At 39.0% G+C, this 18,416-nt stretch overlaps 1 non-coding gene across 1 annotated transcript; it reads right to left on the bottom strand.

Moving 5' to 3' along the window:
- Positions 1-2,820: 2,820 nt before the first annotated feature.
- trnaw-cca (transfer RNA tryptophan (anticodon CCA)) lies at positions 2,821-2,892 on the bottom strand. Its single transcript has one exon. It is a non-coding gene; the product is annotated as a tRNA-Trp (tRNA).
- Between the last annotated feature and the right edge of the window lie 15,524 nt (positions 2,893-18,416).

Here is an 18,416-nt window from a genome sequence, read left to right as displayed (position 1 = left end):
CATCTAAAAATTCTGACACTGAGGTGTGAGAGACAATGGAACAGACTATCAAAATCCTGAACTTTAGGAAATTTTACTGTGCTATTTTTTTAAATATGACCCTGTGAACCTGGCATGTCCCTCCTTCCTCATTACCAAAACATCTCAATGTTCCGACACTATGTACATTGGTAATTACAACACTTCACTGTTGCATTTCTGAGTTGTGACATTGTGAACATGGCATGTTAAAGTATATAGACAATCTAGATCAGAACAGGCTAAATGCAATTCATAGTGATTTATCACTTTCTTACTTTCTAAATGAAAAAAAAAAAATTCAGTGATTATGACACTTCGGTATGACATAAAATATGCTTCAATGACAGAATAAATAATCATGGAAAAAATACCCACAGTGGACATTCATATTTGTGATTATAGGAAATTTAAATATCAGGTGAGTAGCTGCGTCAGCATGCGTATGCTGCAAAGGAACAAGTAAAGGGTTATTCCATGCTGAAAAGAGAAGAAAGGAAACACAACTTGTTGGCCGTGGAGCCTTCTTCAGGTGTGAGAAAGACAGGGCAGTAAGCAAAGATAATTTTCTTTTTATCTTTGCTTACTGCAGTTTATCTTTGATGACAACATCAAAGACATTAAGTATTTTTTACCGCTAACAGCTCAACATCATCTTCCTTTTATATCTAACCTCATCAGATCTCTCAACTCCCAACTCTTCCAGTTTCTCACTTCAGAGAAGGATAAAAAACTCAATCATCCTCTACAGAGAAAAACCATCAACACCCCTGCCACCTCCACCAATCCTAACCTTGTTGTTACTATACCCTCTGACCTTTCCCTTTCACCCCTTTGCATCCTCAGCTAACATATTTTAATATTACAACACAATTACAATAGATTGTATTTATGTTTAAAATTAAGGTAAATATGTCAAAATATCAAAATCCAACTGCACAGTGCTAACGTAACAATGCTAGTCAAGTTCTCAAACAAATCTGCATTGTATTTTTAAAATATTTCAGCAGAGGATGTGACGGGAGTATAAATGATTCGACGATCATTTTTCTTGTGAGAATATGGTTTTCTGGGGAGTTGCGATGTTGGGCATTATTGGACATTTTTGACACGTGTTGAACACTCGCATTTCCTGCAAATATTAAAATGGCTATGGTTTCGCTGAGAAATCCAATTGACCTATGCGAAGACAATATTTACATCGCCAAAGAAGCCCTTCCCCGGGTGGCGTCGAACCACCAACCTTTTGATTAATAGCCGAACGCGCTAACCGATTGCGCCACAGAGACTAACTGCTGGATATTTTTTCTCGAATCACAAGTTTCCGGTTAAAAAAAATCTCTTACCATTCTTTTTGCCAGCCGGTAATATTTCTTCTGCACTGATAACCAAGAATTGAATTTCATTTTTCGCAAGCTGTGTGAATTTCATCAAAAACAAGTTTTCCAGAAAGGAAATGAACACATGCATTTAACGAAATCAAGCCCTTTGTGAGTGACCAAAATGGTACGTTCTGTACTACAAGATAGGAAAAAATACACAGCTGGGATTTGAACCTAGGTTCTTTTGTTTAATAAAAAGGCGCTTTAACCAACTAAGCTATGGTGACAGGACAGCTGTTTCCTTTTACAGCCACTTGGACACACCGCTCTGAGACATCTGCGTTCAGTAAGCGCTGAACCTGCTCTCAGAGCAAATTGCCTCTTTTACATACAGTAGCAGCCCCGACACTGAGAAACGAAGAGAACTGGCTTTTATCTGGCATTTTTCATGTCCAATGGGTTTGACATCTCCCAAGGGCGACAGAGTTCTTTTGCAACACTATTTCTTCCTCTTTTTTCTTTCTGTACGCTTTGATAAAAACGAGAAATCGTGCAAGGGAAAAATGTATTTTTTTTTTCATAGAGAAAACGTGCACCAGGAAATGTTGTGTTGAGAAGAAGTGATTTAACATGATACGTGACCTAATTTATCGGAGCAAATGCTCACCCAGCAAGGTCTGGAGAGGTTGGAGAGTCTGGTGGATGTGATAATTATACGGTGTTGTGGAAGAAAGTCTTTCTTTGAATTCTCAATCAATCGGAATTTCAGTGCGAAACATAAACCCTTTGTCTGATTTAATGAGATGATATTTTAAAACATAAAAAATCAGAAAACACGTTTCTCACTTTGAAATTTTAGACGTGGCGGTGTATTACTAGCAGCGGCGCTGAGCACACTATGGGGGAATTCAGGTTATGTGAAATACCAGCGGTTTAATAAATAACGCAGCTGATTTCGGATCATAAGATTATAGGTTCGACTTCTACCTGGCTCGTGTACATTTTATTCAAGCTCCTCAGTAATAGATGTCTATTATGTAATGAACCGCACCTGAAAGCAAACGTTGGGTCTGTTTCCTTTGTTTTCCAGCATGAAATAGCAAATCGTTACAAAAAGCACCTGCTAATGTCCAATAGCGTTTTTTTTTTCAAATTACATTTTCAGGCTTCAGACACTATTTAATAAAAGAAAAGTGTCCGAAACTCCCTAACTTTCAGGTTTGCTTGAACCTGTATTTTTTAAAAAGAAAGTTACCTGAAACTTCCGGGATTCCATTCTATGATGTAGCTGTCTCTAAAGTTGGACGTGATGTTTAGCAGATGTGAACGGTGCCTTTTCTCGTGTTCAAGGCTGTTCGCTGTGTGAGCTCCACACTGCGTGTCCTGTACTGCTCTATTTTGTTTAGATCATCTATGTGGTGTTCAGATAGAACTCAACTGCATGGTGTTCAGGACTAGCAGAACCTGAAAAACTAACAGCTGACTTCGATGTGATTTGAACACGCAGCCTTCTGAACTGGAGTCAGACGCGCTACCGTTGCGCCACGAGGTCGCGGTCATCAGCGTCTTTGAATTCCTCAAAGGAGACAAATCAGCCTCACAAAAAAAAATCTCCTGTGAAGAGCGCTGCTCTTCCGAAGAGAGTCTCTTCTTCCCAGACAACATTTTATTCTTCCTGCGCAGCTCTTGTGCAGGTGTTGTTCTCAATTACAGATCCAGGAACACTGATTTGTTTTCCTATTTTTTTTTTAAATTAAGTACCCCATAGTGCAACGGTAGCACGTCTGACTCTAAATCCCCAAGTTCATTTTCAAGGTATATCGGAGTCAACTGATACTGATCAGGTTCTGCTGCTACTGAACCCGCAGTCTTCACCTTAAAGTTCAGTTCCCCAAGCCTTCTGACCTTATATGTCCATCCCTTCTCGTCAAAACTCGTATTTTCACAGGGTACCCTTCAGAAATCGCAGTATAGAATGAAAAAACTCCAGTAGCTCTCGGCCGCTGTTGGTGATTTTCCTTTAAAAATAAATGAATCTCTGGAAATTTTACGGAGTGTATCACTTTCACCGAGACCGAGAAGTGTTAAGCTGTACATGAGTCTTTGTGGCTCGGTTGTTAACCGAAAGGGTGGTGGTTTGAGCCCTCCCAGGGACGCTATGAGCCTTTTAAGGTACAAAGCAGTCTCACTTTATCTCCACGGCCGGTCTTGTACCGCAATCAAATACAGAGCCCGTAGGAGGCAGTAAGCTCGCATATATAGCTCACTGTGTATATAATGAAAAAGCAGAGGTTGGTTTCTCATCTGCGCGTTACAGAGCCTTACGCAACTCGTACTGTACCAACAGCTAGAGTTTGGTCCCTGCACGGGCTATTAGTTGAAAGGCCATTGTAAATGACGTGTAAGAGATTTATAGATAGATACTTTATTGATCCCGTGAGGGAAATTAATAAAGCTTATCCAGCTGGCTTTTATGTTTCACACTAAATTGCGATCTTGAAACCAAAATAATTAGAAATATGGAACACAACCGTTGTTCCCCAAAAAGGAAAGCTGTTTAACACTGACGTCACTCCTTTTTATTTAACCCAGATTGTGAAGACAACTCTGCCCTATCAAAGGAAAATGTTGCACAAAAGTTGGAAAGCACACTCTGAATCCATCTGTACTGTATATTTGATTTCCGCGATCCGTTCAAGGCTGCTTGGTGCTTCGCAAGCAAGTCATTTCAGGGAAGAAACTCAGTTTAGAGAACTACGGGTGCATTTTCACTCATTGAATTTGATCTTTGTACTCTCTTATCAGTCTCAGCAATAATATTTCAAAATTACAGTTCGGATTTGTTGGAAAACTTCACAGGCATTATTAAGTTAGGACTGTACAATTGTATTTTAATATCTTGGTATATTTACCTTCATTGTAATATGGATGTAACCATAAATATTCTTAAGCATGTTGTACTTTTCTCGTACTTTTTAAAACATTTTAACTGATGACGCACACGACTATTATACCTTGTGATACATGCAAGACATCTGTAAACTAAGATGTAATTACAGTCAAATTGGCAATTAACAGAAAACCACAATTTGTATAAGAAACGTATAAATTTGATTGCTTCCATAGTATTTTGGATTTTCTTACGAAGATCTCACGAAGTATTGCCAGGATCTATATTACCGCTCGGTAGCGATAACACTGCTGATATTGATTGAGTAGAAATCGATGATGTATTGACAACTTTATCTGAAGCGAGAAGTCCTAGAACGCCGCTTATGAAGTGTTAGGATTCATACCAAGATATACTTTTTGTTTTCAACCCAAAATGCTGCTATTGCATTACACATTATATGAACATTACCTGTTTTGGTAGCTTCTCTGCGCGATTTTTTAAAACTGAAACTAATTACAAAATTACTTAAGATCAACCATGACAAAAAATTATAAATCAGGACTAATATTAATATCAACTGGTGTTACTACAGAAAAAAAAGATTTAACTGAAATATTAATAAGACTATGCAAGCCTAAAAAGTAGAACAATTCAATTTATATAACTTTTTTTTGAGAAATGGGCTCACACACCGGAAGACACTAACGTTTCTCTTCGTTGGAGTATGTGAATAACAGTTTAACCCAAAATGTTTGGAGTCCAGAGGGAGGACTCGCTCGCTGAATGATCTCTCAAGAAATCCCCGGTGAGATTCAACAGGTGTTTTCTTCAACAGCCACTAAAAGTCTGATGACCTTCTCTGGATTTCCTGAATATGACGTCAAATTAGTTCAAATCATTTGGTAGTTAACAGAACGAAATGCTTTGAAGGTACATTTAAAACAGCAGAGCAGCACTGTAGCACTTCGTGTGTGACTGAATTTAATTGTGTAAACCTGGCTCTCTATGAACACGAGCAAAGAGTTCTCACTCAACAGAAGATTGCGATGTGAGCACAATAATATAAAGCACCTGGTGATGCCAGCGATTGATCTCGGGACTTCATACACGAAAAGCATGCACTCTAGCACCGAGCTACATCCCCTATGGCACAGATAGTGAAACTGACTTAAAGATGTGCATATGTTCACTGACCACAATCCACCCTTCATGAAGAATGCCTGCAGTTTCCCACTTTCGAGTTTCTTCTACTACAAAGTAAATCAATGGGAATGAAGAAATAAGGAAGGGAAAATAATCGCATTGAAGCTTCCAGAGACTGGGCAAAATGAATAATTTATTTTTATATCCAGTCACATGGGCGACGGTGGTTGATTCTTCAACGGGGGAGTGCGTTTTTCTACCTCCTCACTGTCTTTCAATTATGTTTTCTTTGAAACCTTTTTTCATCTTTTAAGTGCTTGCGATTAAATTACGCATAGAAAAACAGCAGTACAATTGATGTTCATGGACCGATGCACACAACTCCAGTGATAAAGCCCTGTCTGTAAATATTGTAGAAGAACGTTAAAGGGCGAAACAACGCTCCAACCACGTGAATGGTAACAAGAAGGATCGTGTTCTTATTTAATATGTGCTTTTGAATTGCCTTGTCAATACACGCAGGCTTTAGAGATGGACAAATAATTTACAGTGGTGTTTGTAAACAAAGATGGAACATGTTATTTCTATACCAGGAAGAAAGGAGCAGACTCTTAAACTTTAAGAGACAGAAACAACACCTCATCACAGCTAACACTAATTAAAACGACATCACAACAGAAGAGTGAAGCCTTGAGTGAATCAAATCAGTTTTTGTTGGTCGTCTGTGTCTTCATAACTTTGTAGGTGAGAGAGAGGATTGCGAAAATGTGCAGGTGCTTCTCAGAAGTGTGTTGGTGGTATAGGTTCCTTCAAATAACTGAGCCAGTGCATCCCCCATTCTTTTTAAGATGATCTGTGATCCGGTAACACATCTCCTGAAACTAACATTCGAGGTAAGAAGCATGCTCTTAAACACCAAAACACTCAAAAAGGAAGAAGCAGGTCTCTGTACACAAGACGGTAGTGCGATATTAGAATTTCTGAGTTTTTGACGGATTCAGGCTCCTTCTCAGAGGTCCTTGCTCGCCAAATAACTTTGCATCTGAGGAAGAGCACCACGGAAAAAAACCAACTCAACAAGCGAGCGCGTTTGTTGCTCTTGCTCTTAATGCAAGGAGCTGTTTTTTTTTTCCTCGCAATAATCATTATTAACCAGAAACAGGTAGCAGCACAGGTAGGTCGCATTTGTGATTATGTCACTTCTCTGCTTCAGCAAGGTCAATAAAAGACTCTGAAAGTAGTAAAGCAAAACTGAACTCAAAATCATATTAGGAATTCTGAGCGATATCTCCATACAGGTAATCCAATAAGAACGTTGAAATATTTGAATATCATCTCTTTGTATATTGCGCTGCTTTTTACCCAGAGTAAAACTATTAGATTGAAGGAATGCTAAGCGCTGGGTTAAAATGTATAGTTGTTATTTGGAGAAATCTGTAAACTCGTGATCTTATATGTTTTAAAAGACAGTACAGGAGAAAACGACAGTGCTGATTATTTTCCAGAGACGGAGCACTGATGACCTATCCGAGCTGATTGATAAAGCCCACCCAGTGGATACTCTAGTAGAACGTCAAAGAACATTCACCTTTGTATCCAAAGAAACCACAGGAACAACATCAGGAAGCACAATCAATTCCCCTTTTAAATCTTTCCTGTAAGTTATGCTATGTGAATTCATGAAGTTAATCCTCTGAAATCTTTTGACCATGAACAAAGTATTTCCGATGGAGCGCTATGTTCAAAGATTTAATAAGCTTTACCCCTGCCAATGATTCGGCGTGAAGAATTAAAAGTTTCACAGACAAAAGAAGCTCACCACCACAGCCAATATTAAATGTACTTGCCAGTACACTATCATGTGCACTGCCTCAAAAGTGATCTCGGCAGATGTTGTTCCCTACATAAAGCTGAACATGCCAAAGAGAATTTATGTTAAGAAAACAAAATATTTTTTCTGCCTTGATGTTAAGCCTGTATTTTAGAAAGTCTATGTATAAACACCTCCCGCAGCCTAACAAAAGGTGCTTTTACTGATCGTATTGCAGGTCTTCAAACATTAACATTTTGCAGCCGTGGGATTCGAACCCACACCCCCAGAGAAACTGAAGCCTAAAATCCAGCAACTTAGACTGCTCGGCCACACTACCTTCCTCCACACCCATCTTCCTCACATTGCTGGCTTGGAAAATGTCGGGGGCTTCAGCTCTTGTCGTCGGATCTAATGATATCATGATATGTGGAAGTGACTGCACCTTCATCTTCCGAGATACTTTCAATAGCACAAACGCTACTTTCACCTGCACAAACAGCAATAACGAAGGAGGTGGGATTCATCCTTTGTGCTGTTTGTAGGGGCGCAACTCTATGGTGATCTACTGACTTGAAAAGCAAAATTCAAAATCCTCTGCTACTACTATTGCTTTTTTCATAGTTTCTTCAAATCCTTCATTTGAACGTAGATTTTGAAGGATATTGATGATAAGTTCTCCAACAAATCTGCATTGTTATTTTAACATGTTTCAGCTGAGGGTGCAACAGGAGTATAAATGAATTTTCTCGCCAGCCATTCAAAGACCAAATTCCATGAGTGAATATTATTTTCTCAGACGTTGCCGGCATTGGACTTTGCCGGTGGTATTGAATTATGTCCACAACTATTGTAGTAGTTCCTTCTTGAAGTTCGACACGTGCAAAGCACTCGTAATATCATAGGCGTTAAAGTTCGCTGAGTCTATTTGAGTCATGGTGTGTATCCCTGCCTATCATTGGGAGACGGGTAGCTTTTTTACACTCAGATTCCAATCTTCAATGCTTTGTGTGAGAGCTTACATAACTTTCATTTTCTCACATTTTCTGACGACTGTTCCAAAGGGGAACCCTGACAATTCTGAATACTTTTCAAAAATCTGCCTGCATATTTGATTATTGTCACTTCATTTAAAAAAAGTTCAATATTGATCATAACTAAAGAAAATAATGATCACGAACAAAAAAGGGATAAAGATGCAAGTCAATCTTGAATCTGAGCTCGGTGACACGGGCTTCTGTTCTGATATGGTTGTACAAGAAACAGGAGGAATCGCCAGTCTCCTGTAGAACGTGAGATGAATCAGGAGTGAGACATTTTGTATACTCGTGCATATGTCAACGCCTGAACTACATCGTAAAACTAACATTAAGTTGTCAGAGACATTCATTTATATACAAACAAGAGACAGACCAAGTAATAATTCTACATTAGTTCAGGTGGGTACACCTGAACTAACAAACCTATTAATAATTCTACATTAACGTGTCCTACACTGATCAGACTAATTGACATGGTCTGATTCAGAGCCTGTGCAGTTCGTGCTAATTACAACAACGACAGTTCTTAACCCTCATCACCGAACTGAGCACAAGTTCAGCTGTTCTCCAGTTTTGTTACACATGGTTTTTCATTGCAAATGAGTTCAGAGCTGGAGCTGATCTCCAGACAATACAGTGTTTTGGGTAATTTGTCGAAATTCGCATGAGGGTGCAGACAACTTACCCAAGGTGTTTTCTATAGCTTTCAGGTGCAGTTCATTTATATTAAAGAATGTAAGTGGTATAAACGCAAGGAGTCAGACGGCAGTCGAACCTATAATTTTCTGATGCGAGGCCTGACGCGTTATTCATTACGCCGCTGACCCTGCTATTGTAGTGCTAAAAAAAAACACGTTTTCTACATTTATGTCTGTTTAAAAATCACTCTCTAAAAAAGACAAAGGGTTTGTGTGTCGCGCTAAAATTCCGCTTCATTTTGAATGCAAATAAAAACCGTTTTATTCCAAGAAATCATAAATTTGTCACATCCTACATACTATACTTTTTAGAGTCCAGACTGCAAACCAACAGCTGACACTGGTCTTTTACAGAACCGTTTTGATTTCCTCTACTTTGTCCCCGTGACGTCATTGTTCTGCTCGCAGCCGAGCCCAACACACGTCTGGTTCCTGTCGCTGGGCGTACACCCTGTGGTCCATGCGGGTCCTGATACGCCAGTACAATGACGGGAACACTAAACTGTAAACAGGTGCCGTCCTTCGGCTGAGACGTAAAACCGAGGTCTTGACTCTCTGTGATCATTCAAGAGAATGGTGGTGGTGGAGGGGAGTCCCCATTACCTGTAAAGCGCATTGAGTGGAGTATCCAGAACAGCGCTATATAAGTGTAAATGATGATGATGATTAATATTATTATTATGATGTAAAATGCAATAAAAAATGAAAAAAATATCAAACTTTGATTCAAAATAGATTAATGTAAAAACTGATAAAGCTTATGTTTTTTTCAGGGCTATATCTACTTTTTTTTAAAAAAGCGAAGTCTGTCGCGATTGTGAAAGTTAGAGAAGGTGTACCAGCGGGTGCCTTCATATCGCGAGCGTCAGTCTCGCCCGTAGCTGCGAGAAGGTTAAAAGCGCACAATTGAGCTGTCTTTCGTCAAAGTAATTGCCGGAGCAGTAAGACGCAAAGCACCATCCAGCAGCTGTAGACGATGTTCAGGGAAGAGCTAATTCTGTTTTTAGCACAGGGAGTGAGAATGAGCTCAGTCCGGCTCCCAGCACAATCCATCCTGGTTTGGTTACAGTGCGTCTGAGGCTCTTTGGATCGTAACGTAAAAAAAAAACAACTGCTCACATCGTGTGACTTCCACGAAAGGAAGGAAAAGTATCACTTAAAAAAATCAGAACTGAAGATTTGGATCCTGGGCCTCAATTTGATCAAATTATTAAAATAATAATTATCAAAATATCAGACTGTGTTTCTGCAACATTTCGTGCACAGTACGCCATTTTAATCTAAAATGGGCTTTACACGCAGTGTGGGGTATTTTCCCCTTTTATATTTTTGCCACTTTATATCGAACCTGATATACTCCCAGAAGGGCACAGTAGCTTATACTTAATAAAAATGTACAATTCACCACTGGTATAAACAGATGTGTGCCGTGTTTGCCTTTGTTAGCATTTGTTTAAAAAATAAGTTCACAATACGATAAAAACACAGAAAGCACAAACTTTATAATACAACGATACAAAATCAATACCAAATCATTATGCCAATTAAGTACCTATCCTTTGAAAACAGAGAACACCTTTATATCTACAAAAAAAACTTGACATTGGTATGCATTTTTGGATTACAAAGCAGACAGTGTAGTCCCTTAATTCAAAGATCAGATCTTGGCCAAAACAAGACAATAAGACGTGGGCTGAATTCGGAACAGGAACCTCTACTTCGTCGTTTATAGAGCTTTTGATCAATGTCTGATTGAAACAGATTCGCTTTTTTAACTCTTTGATCAAAGTACACAGAAAGCACCTTCCTGCGAGCCGGAAACGAACCAGCGACCCAAGAATACGCCGCTGATTTTTCTACAGTCCTCCGCTCTACCAACTGAGCTATCGAAGTAATGTCGACTATTACTTTCTGGCACATACTGCCCAATGTAGTGAAATGTTCCGGGTGATTTAAATCCCACTTCAACATCAAGTTTCCAACTCGTTTCCTTAGTCTTGTTTACCTTGAATTTAAGCCATGAACCAGGATTCTACTGTATAAACTTCCAGGGATATTACAAAATGTTTGATGGGGCATCAATCATTCCAGTCGGAAATTGACTCCTTTTTTATTCTCGAGAGATCATATTAAACATTTCATTAGTATCGAGAGGAGGATCACCATGAGACACAAAACAAACAGTTTCTTTCTGTCTATTAGAAAGTAGCGTTTGTGCTACATTAATAATATTTTCGTGGAAATAAAGAAGTTGTAAATTTTAAAATTTATATTTGAATCGAAATGTGGTTTTGAGTTAAATATTAGCGTGTTCATGTAATTAGTTTGTGTTTGTCATTACTATATATATATTGCCATGTTACTAGAATTTGTAACTGAAGTTTACTAGTTGTGTTTTTTATGATGATTAGACATTTGTTGATTACAATATTGTATATAATCTATAATTTGAACTACATATTTTTCAGGTGTGAATAATTGTATATTTTAAGAATACATTTCTAAAACAAATCATTGGCTTTATTTACTAGTTTCTACACCTATAAAAATCTTTCTTTGATGTATAATAGACCTTTAACTATATATGTATTATAGTCTTCCAAATTTATCCGTATAATAGAACTCCAACCATTTATGTATAATAAACATATAATCATAGATGTCTAATTGACGTATAACGATATACGTATATTAGAATTTCATTCAAGACCAGTTACGGAGCACATTTACACGTCTAAGGTATGCGTTTAATAGTCGTATATTCTACATCTTTTGCCCACTGGGATGTGCCGATTTTAACTTAGCAAACCAAGATACACATTTTCTAATGAAGCGTTAATTAAAAGACAGTTTGTTTCTCGAAAGCGTGTTATGTAAAAAAAGAGAAAAACGAAAATATATGGATGACAATCTTTCAAAGCTGAAGATGTTACTTTTGAAAAATTGACATTTTATGTATGCAGATGCATTCGCTGGTTTTAGAACTTTGCTGTACTTCCTGAATCATTTTCAGTATTATAAACTGGGTGTAGATTTTTCTTTCAAGTTAGGACGCGAGTGTGTACATGTGTTTGATTTTCGTTTCACTGATTCTCATTGAAGATTTGGGAATTAACGACGAAAGAATCAGTTGCCTCGGAAAGCAGAAGGTTTGGTTCTCAACGATATTGAAGACACGCCCATGTAGAGCAGCGGGTGATGTTTTGTACTATAAAAGACCAAGTCCTCAAAATGACGTCTGCGTTTACCGTTTAGACTTTTCATCTCGGGCGCACTTTTAGAAAGCAAAGATAGAGCAGTTGTGTTGAATCGCCACATGACAGGTGTCAGCAGAGTGGCGCAGCGGAAGCGTGCTGGGCCCATAACCCAGAGGTCGATGGATCGAAACCATCCTCTGCTATGTACACTTTATGCACGATTGATAAGCACACCATCAATTTAATGAAGTGCATTAACACTGTTTTTTTTTCTCTCGTGTGTATGCAAGCTTTACACTTAAGGTACTCTTTCATCTTTACCAATAGCAGATGCCCAAGTGTATCTTTGGTTGTTCTGCGATCCTTCATAGTTTCCTCAATTCCTTCAAATGAACATCCATATCAAAGCAATTATGTATATATATATTACAATTAAGGTACATATTAAAAATATCAACGCACATTTGTACAATGCTCATTTAATAATGATTGTCAAGGATTGTCAAGTTCTCCAACAAATCTGTGTACTAATTTTAAAATATTTTTGCTAAGGATACAACGGGTGTATAGATGAATTCTCCCAACAGCCAGTTAAAGAAAAATTCCACACGTGAAGATGGTTTTCTTGGACATTGACTTAGGTACTTAATTGTTTACTTGTTGTAGTTGCACACGAGTAAAACACAAAGATTTCCTGCAACATTCAAGAGGGTTTGCGAAGAAATCCCTTCAATTTTAAGTGGAGATTTTGTTTAAATCATCACAATCTGAAGCGCATCCCTGAGTGCGTTTGACCCACCAGCCCTTTGTTTAACAGCTGCACAAGGACACATTCCGGTTGCTTTTCACAAATCACTGGCATTTTTTTGCAGCATTTCTTCTGTCCTGAGAAGCAAGATTTGTATTTTATCTTTCAGAAGTTGTATGAATTTCTTGAAGTTCAGAAACAACTTGTTCCAGAAAAGAAATGAACACTTGCTTCAAAGTAAATCAAGATGTATGTGTCTCTTGCTGTATGTGCTCTTATCTGTCCATCTCTCTCTCCTCTTCTGTCACTCTGGCAGTCTGTGCAGAGTTTCTGAAGGAGGTGTAACACCACTTGGAAAAGAAGAAAAATTCTCAGGAAAAATTCTCAGGAAAATTCTCAGGCAGAATAAAAAATCATTATTCTCTTCTCAGTCAGATTCACAGCTCAGACTCACACTCAGACAGGATCTCAACTCTGTACTGCTCTCTATCCTCACAATCCAGAACCAGAAGATATTCAGACAATCAGTGCTGCTACATGAACAATATCAGACAGAACAGCCTGGACTCATGTCACTTTTCCCCCTTTTATCCTTCCTCCCAGCCCTCTTAGAGACATAAAAGAGCTCCTGGTTCTCCTCTCTGTGAACTGGGCTCAGGGGTCACTGATCTGGCAGTTGTGGGCTCTGATCCAGGTCGAAAGCAAGAAGGTTCTATTAACGCTTTTCAGGACTTCCAGCCCTTCAGTATTACTTTCTTTACTGTATGTCAGCCACCCAAAATGTTTATAAATGTTTTATAACACATATGAGTGTGGAATTATCTTATTATTTATATATAGTATTTATGTAATAAACACCAATAGTGACTCTATGATCAGTATATTGATTATTTGTAGCCGATGGTCCGATGGTCGTGTCTACAATAGTGACCATTTGACCAGTCTGTAGCTCTGAGCAGTGGGACTCAGATCACACAGAAGACCTGTCTGTGTGTGATTCCATACCAGCTCTGGGATTCAGCTACTCTCACAAATGTCTCATAGACCGTCTTATACATTTACAATTAGATGAAGTCATGTAACAGTTTTACAGATTATTTAAATAATCAGACACCAGTTTTGGCAGTGGACACATCTCCACATGGGGGAAAGAAACTGAAATATATGTGCTCACTGTAAAGTAGGAAGAGGTGGTCAGACAAGCAAAACAACTTTGCAGATAATGTGAAGTGACATTGTTTTGTGTCAATCAGCTCACAGATTTCACTTCATGTGCCTTAAGCTGTGCAATTTGTATGGTTGTTGAATGAGATTGATTTCTTTACAAGCCCAGTCAATTGCCAGTGGAGAGCTTGCCGACACACACCTTCATGAAGACTCTCTTTAAGATTTCATTGTCACGTCGCCTCCTTTGCATACAATAGTAGCTCCGACACTAAGAGAAAGGATGAGAAATGGCGTTTATCAAGCGATTGCAGTGTTTGTTTGACTGAGGATCCTTGTGTGCTTAACTGGCCTCTGGAGAAGTGTAGTGCAGTAAAACAGAAGGTATGTGTCACTCAAGATTTTTTTAAAGCAACAAAAAAAGTGCTCGGAAATATTTTACAAGAATGAAACCTTACATTCACCTAAATAAACATTCACCCTCTACATTAGCAGAGAACAGTAGGACACTGTGTCACTGGACACTGTGTTAGAGAGGCCAATCTCTTCTCCCTCATTATGCAGGCTTATCCACTCATGATGAACTGTCCTCCAGCGATACTCAGCTGCCATAATCGACACAGACATGACATTCATGTACATATTATACCTTAATATGGCACTTATTTACAATAATTTGATCAAAACAACTGGTGAAAAAATAATAATCAAATATATCTTTCCTTCTTTTAGTAGATAAAGAATTAGTCCAAAAAAGAAGCATTTATTCCTTTCCTCTCCTACCAGCCCTTACAAGTCACCCAGTTTTTAATTTAGAGCTGGATTAAAGCTCTAGTCTCTTTGGGGTTGTGAGTTGGAATCCCACTGCTGCCAAATATCTCCAACTATCTCAGTGTTAAGAAGCAAAAAACACATATTTGCTGCAGAAGGAACAGGAGAATTTGTGCCATTCAGCCTTATAGCGTGATGTCATTTTCTCATGCTCATTTTTAGATGCTTGTGATCGAATCTATGATTCTTATGAGTGTGCTCACCCTCCATAAAGGTAGCACAGATATAATGTGCCACGTTTTCAGAGAATCGCATTAAGTGCAGGTCAGAAGAAGGCGACAAAGTGTCCGCTAGGCAGTTCAGCGATTTCAACGGTGTTCTCTGTTGTTTAGGTCCAGAATGACACCTGTTACAACCAGGAAACACACAGTGTCAGGCATCAAGAAGACTTCCCAAAACCATGATCCTCTCCTTGATCTGGTGATGGCATCCAGACATTTCCTGCAACAAAGCCAGGATATGGTCTTCAACAACACGAGTGAAAAGCTAATTCCCAACCTTTGCAATCCTTTGCAAAGAAGGACCGCATGTGCTCAATGTTAAATGCACTGTTCATTATTAATAATAATAATCTTTACATTATATAGCACCTTTAAAGCTGGCTTTTCAAAGCGCTTTACAGAATCACAACAATAAAGTTAAAAAAATACACAAGATAAGCAGGATGAGAATAAACAGTTAGAGGAGACAATAGATGGTGGTATTAAATACAGTAGGAACAGAGGGGTAAAGAATAGTTCATTAAAGGCTCTTCTAAAGAAGAGGGTTTTGAGTCTGGATTTGAAGGAGTTTAGAGAAGGTGACTCTCTGATATCCTCGGTGATAAAGATCCAGAGCTTTGGGGTAAAACAGGAGAAGGCCCTGTCACCCATAGAGTGTAGATGGACGGGGGAACAGATAGGAGACCAGAATTAGAAGAGCGAAGGTTGTGAGGTGGGGAGTAGGGCGATAACCCAGACAGGTACTGAGGTGCCAAGCCATGGGGAGCCTTATGGGTGAGCATGAGGATTTTGAAGTTGACAGGAAGCCAGTGCAAGGACTCCAGGACAGGAGTAATGTGATCACAGTCCAGTGCTAATTTCTTTCTTGTGGCTGCTGGTTCATTTTCAACTGTGGACTCTTAAGAAGTCCTTTATTTGACTTGATCAACACCAATCCCTAGAGGATTTTGAAAGGTTGAATCAAAATGATACATGACTCTGGTGGGACTCGAACCCACAACCTTTGAATGACTTCATTCAATCAAGGCCTAGAAGTCCAATGCACTCACCATTGCGATACAAAACAGCTACAGAAAGCTGTAACTCATGCTTCTCCCGTTGTCTTTAAATTAAGCTCCATAAATATTGACAATGAGTGGCCTGTTGTCTACGAAGAGATACCGCTGGGATTCGCACCCAGGGTCTCCTGGTTTTTAGTGAGGCGTCTTAACCAGCTAAGCAACGGTGACAAACCTGCTAAATGTTATCCACAACTTCAAACACCTGTGAGAAACGGCACCTGCAGTGTTTCGTCTGCTGGCTCAACAGATAATCCTTTTCGAAGTTTAAGGAGAGGATTTCTTTGTCAATTCAATTAAACATTTTAGAAATGCTGAACGATTGATGTGTTTCACGCGCAGAAATATTTTATCGTTACGTACTTTTTCTATGCAGTTAGTTCTCCTTCAACTCCGCCCAACAACAGAGGTTGTTTTAAATACAGGAGTAAAGGCACATTGCACATCTGCAAAACATCACGTACAGGTTTAGGGAGAGCGACATCAGTTATTGGAAGGTTGGAAGTTTCGGGTCACTTTTTTATTATAGATTCAAGCAGCCCTGAATACCTTTTCAAGAAACATTTCAGAATCCCAGTCACATCCTGTATGATTGCAACACAGGTCTACAGTATACAATCAGAATACTGTTTGTGCATTATATAAAACACACCGCCCAAAGCATTTCTAAAACAGAAATTACATGTTTCTGAATGCGCCCTCCTTTATAAATAAAATAAAAGGTCTGAAGCCTGCTCCAAAGAAGCACTATATTCAGAGCTGACAAAGATGTGATAGGAAACATCTCGGAAAACGAAGATGCAGTCATTTCCACGCGTCGCACAACAAGAGCTGAACCCACCCGATGTTCTCCAAAAGAGTAAGGTGTTGGGAGTGTGGCTGGGTGGTCTATGTGCTGGGTTTGTGCTCCATTTTCTTCGCTGGGTTAGGTTTGAATCTTGCCGCTGCTCAGTGTTGGTGGGTTAAGACCTTCCTTCTATTGCGACTTCAATGGGTAAAAGCTTTGCTTGACAGTCTGTCGAGAGACTGAACTAGGTGTTTCAAGATAGTCTTTGTCAGCTTAACATCAAGGCATGAAAAAGCCTCATTTTGTGTTCCCAACAGCAATGCTCTTTGGTCCCTTCAGCATTATGCAGGGAACAACATCTGCCGTGATCACTTTTGAGTCAGTGTGAATCGTAGTGTGCTGCAATTGTTTTTAAAATTGGTTTTGTAGGCATGGTGCATTTGTCTGTGAAACTTGAATGCTGTGGTTTTTCACGCAGAATCATTGGCAGGAGCAAAGCTTATTCAATCTTTGTGCACAGCGCTCCATCAGAAATACTTTGTCCAAGTTTTGAAGAGATTGTGGGATTCTCTGCACGCGTTTACATCACGTACCTCAGACAACACCACCATTCGATGGGAAATTGATTCTGCTTCTTGCAGTTGTTCCTGTGGTTGCAGTAGTTACAAAGTCTCACTTTCCTCCACCTTCTGCTATAGTATTCACTGGGTGAGCTTCATCATTTGGCTCAGAAAGGTCAACTGTGCTTCGGAAAAAATCAGCTGCAGTGTCGTTATTTTGTCGGTGAGTATGGCTGTCTTTTAAAGCACATGAAAAACACGAGTTTGTGGATTTCTCCAAATAGCAATGAATTCAGTTGTGCAGTGCTTTACTGCTTTCAGAGGGTCTTTTATCGATGCTGCTATAGTAGAGAAGTAACATAATCACAAACGCAACCATATGTGCTGGCTGTTTCACTAAGTATTAAGCTTTTTCAACTATCACATGATTTTAACTAATATAACATCATCTCCAGGAGAGCACCTCGCACTGCTCACTGAGCTGATGTACAGAATGTGCCCATTTCTCAAAAATTAAATATCATCTGAACTGATTTTTTCTATTTTAAATGCTTTCCTACTCTTTTAATATTTCAGTTAAATCTTGAAGTACTTTCCATTGATATTAATCCTAGTCCCGATGAACGATTCCGGGACATGGTGTACCTTAAATAATGTTCTAATAGGTTTCAGTTTGGAAAAGTGCGCTCTCCAGAAGCTACCGAAACCTCTAATGGTCGCACAAAGCTTAATGCATTAGCAACATTTGGGGTTGAAAAAGAATATTACTTGCTATGAATACGAACACTGTTACAGGAGGCGCGTAAGGACTATTTTAGCTCAGATCATCAATTTATCTTACATTTCTACTCCATTAATATCGCTATTGAGTGCTGAAGGTAGGTCCTGGCAATACTTCATGAGATCTTCTTAAGAAAACGTAAAAA

Source organism: Atractosteus spatula, unplaced genomic scaffold (assembly GCF_055471065.1).
Source record: "Atractosteus spatula isolate fAtrSpa1 unplaced genomic scaffold, fAtrSpa1.hap1 Scaffold_57, whole genome shotgun sequence".
In the NCBI taxonomy this organism is placed as follows: Eukaryota; Metazoa; Chordata; class Actinopteri; order Semionotiformes; family Lepisosteidae; genus Atractosteus; species Atractosteus spatula.
The sequence above is the reverse complement of the archived record's forward strand: the minus strand, read 5'-3'. Positions and strand labels throughout refer to the sequence as shown.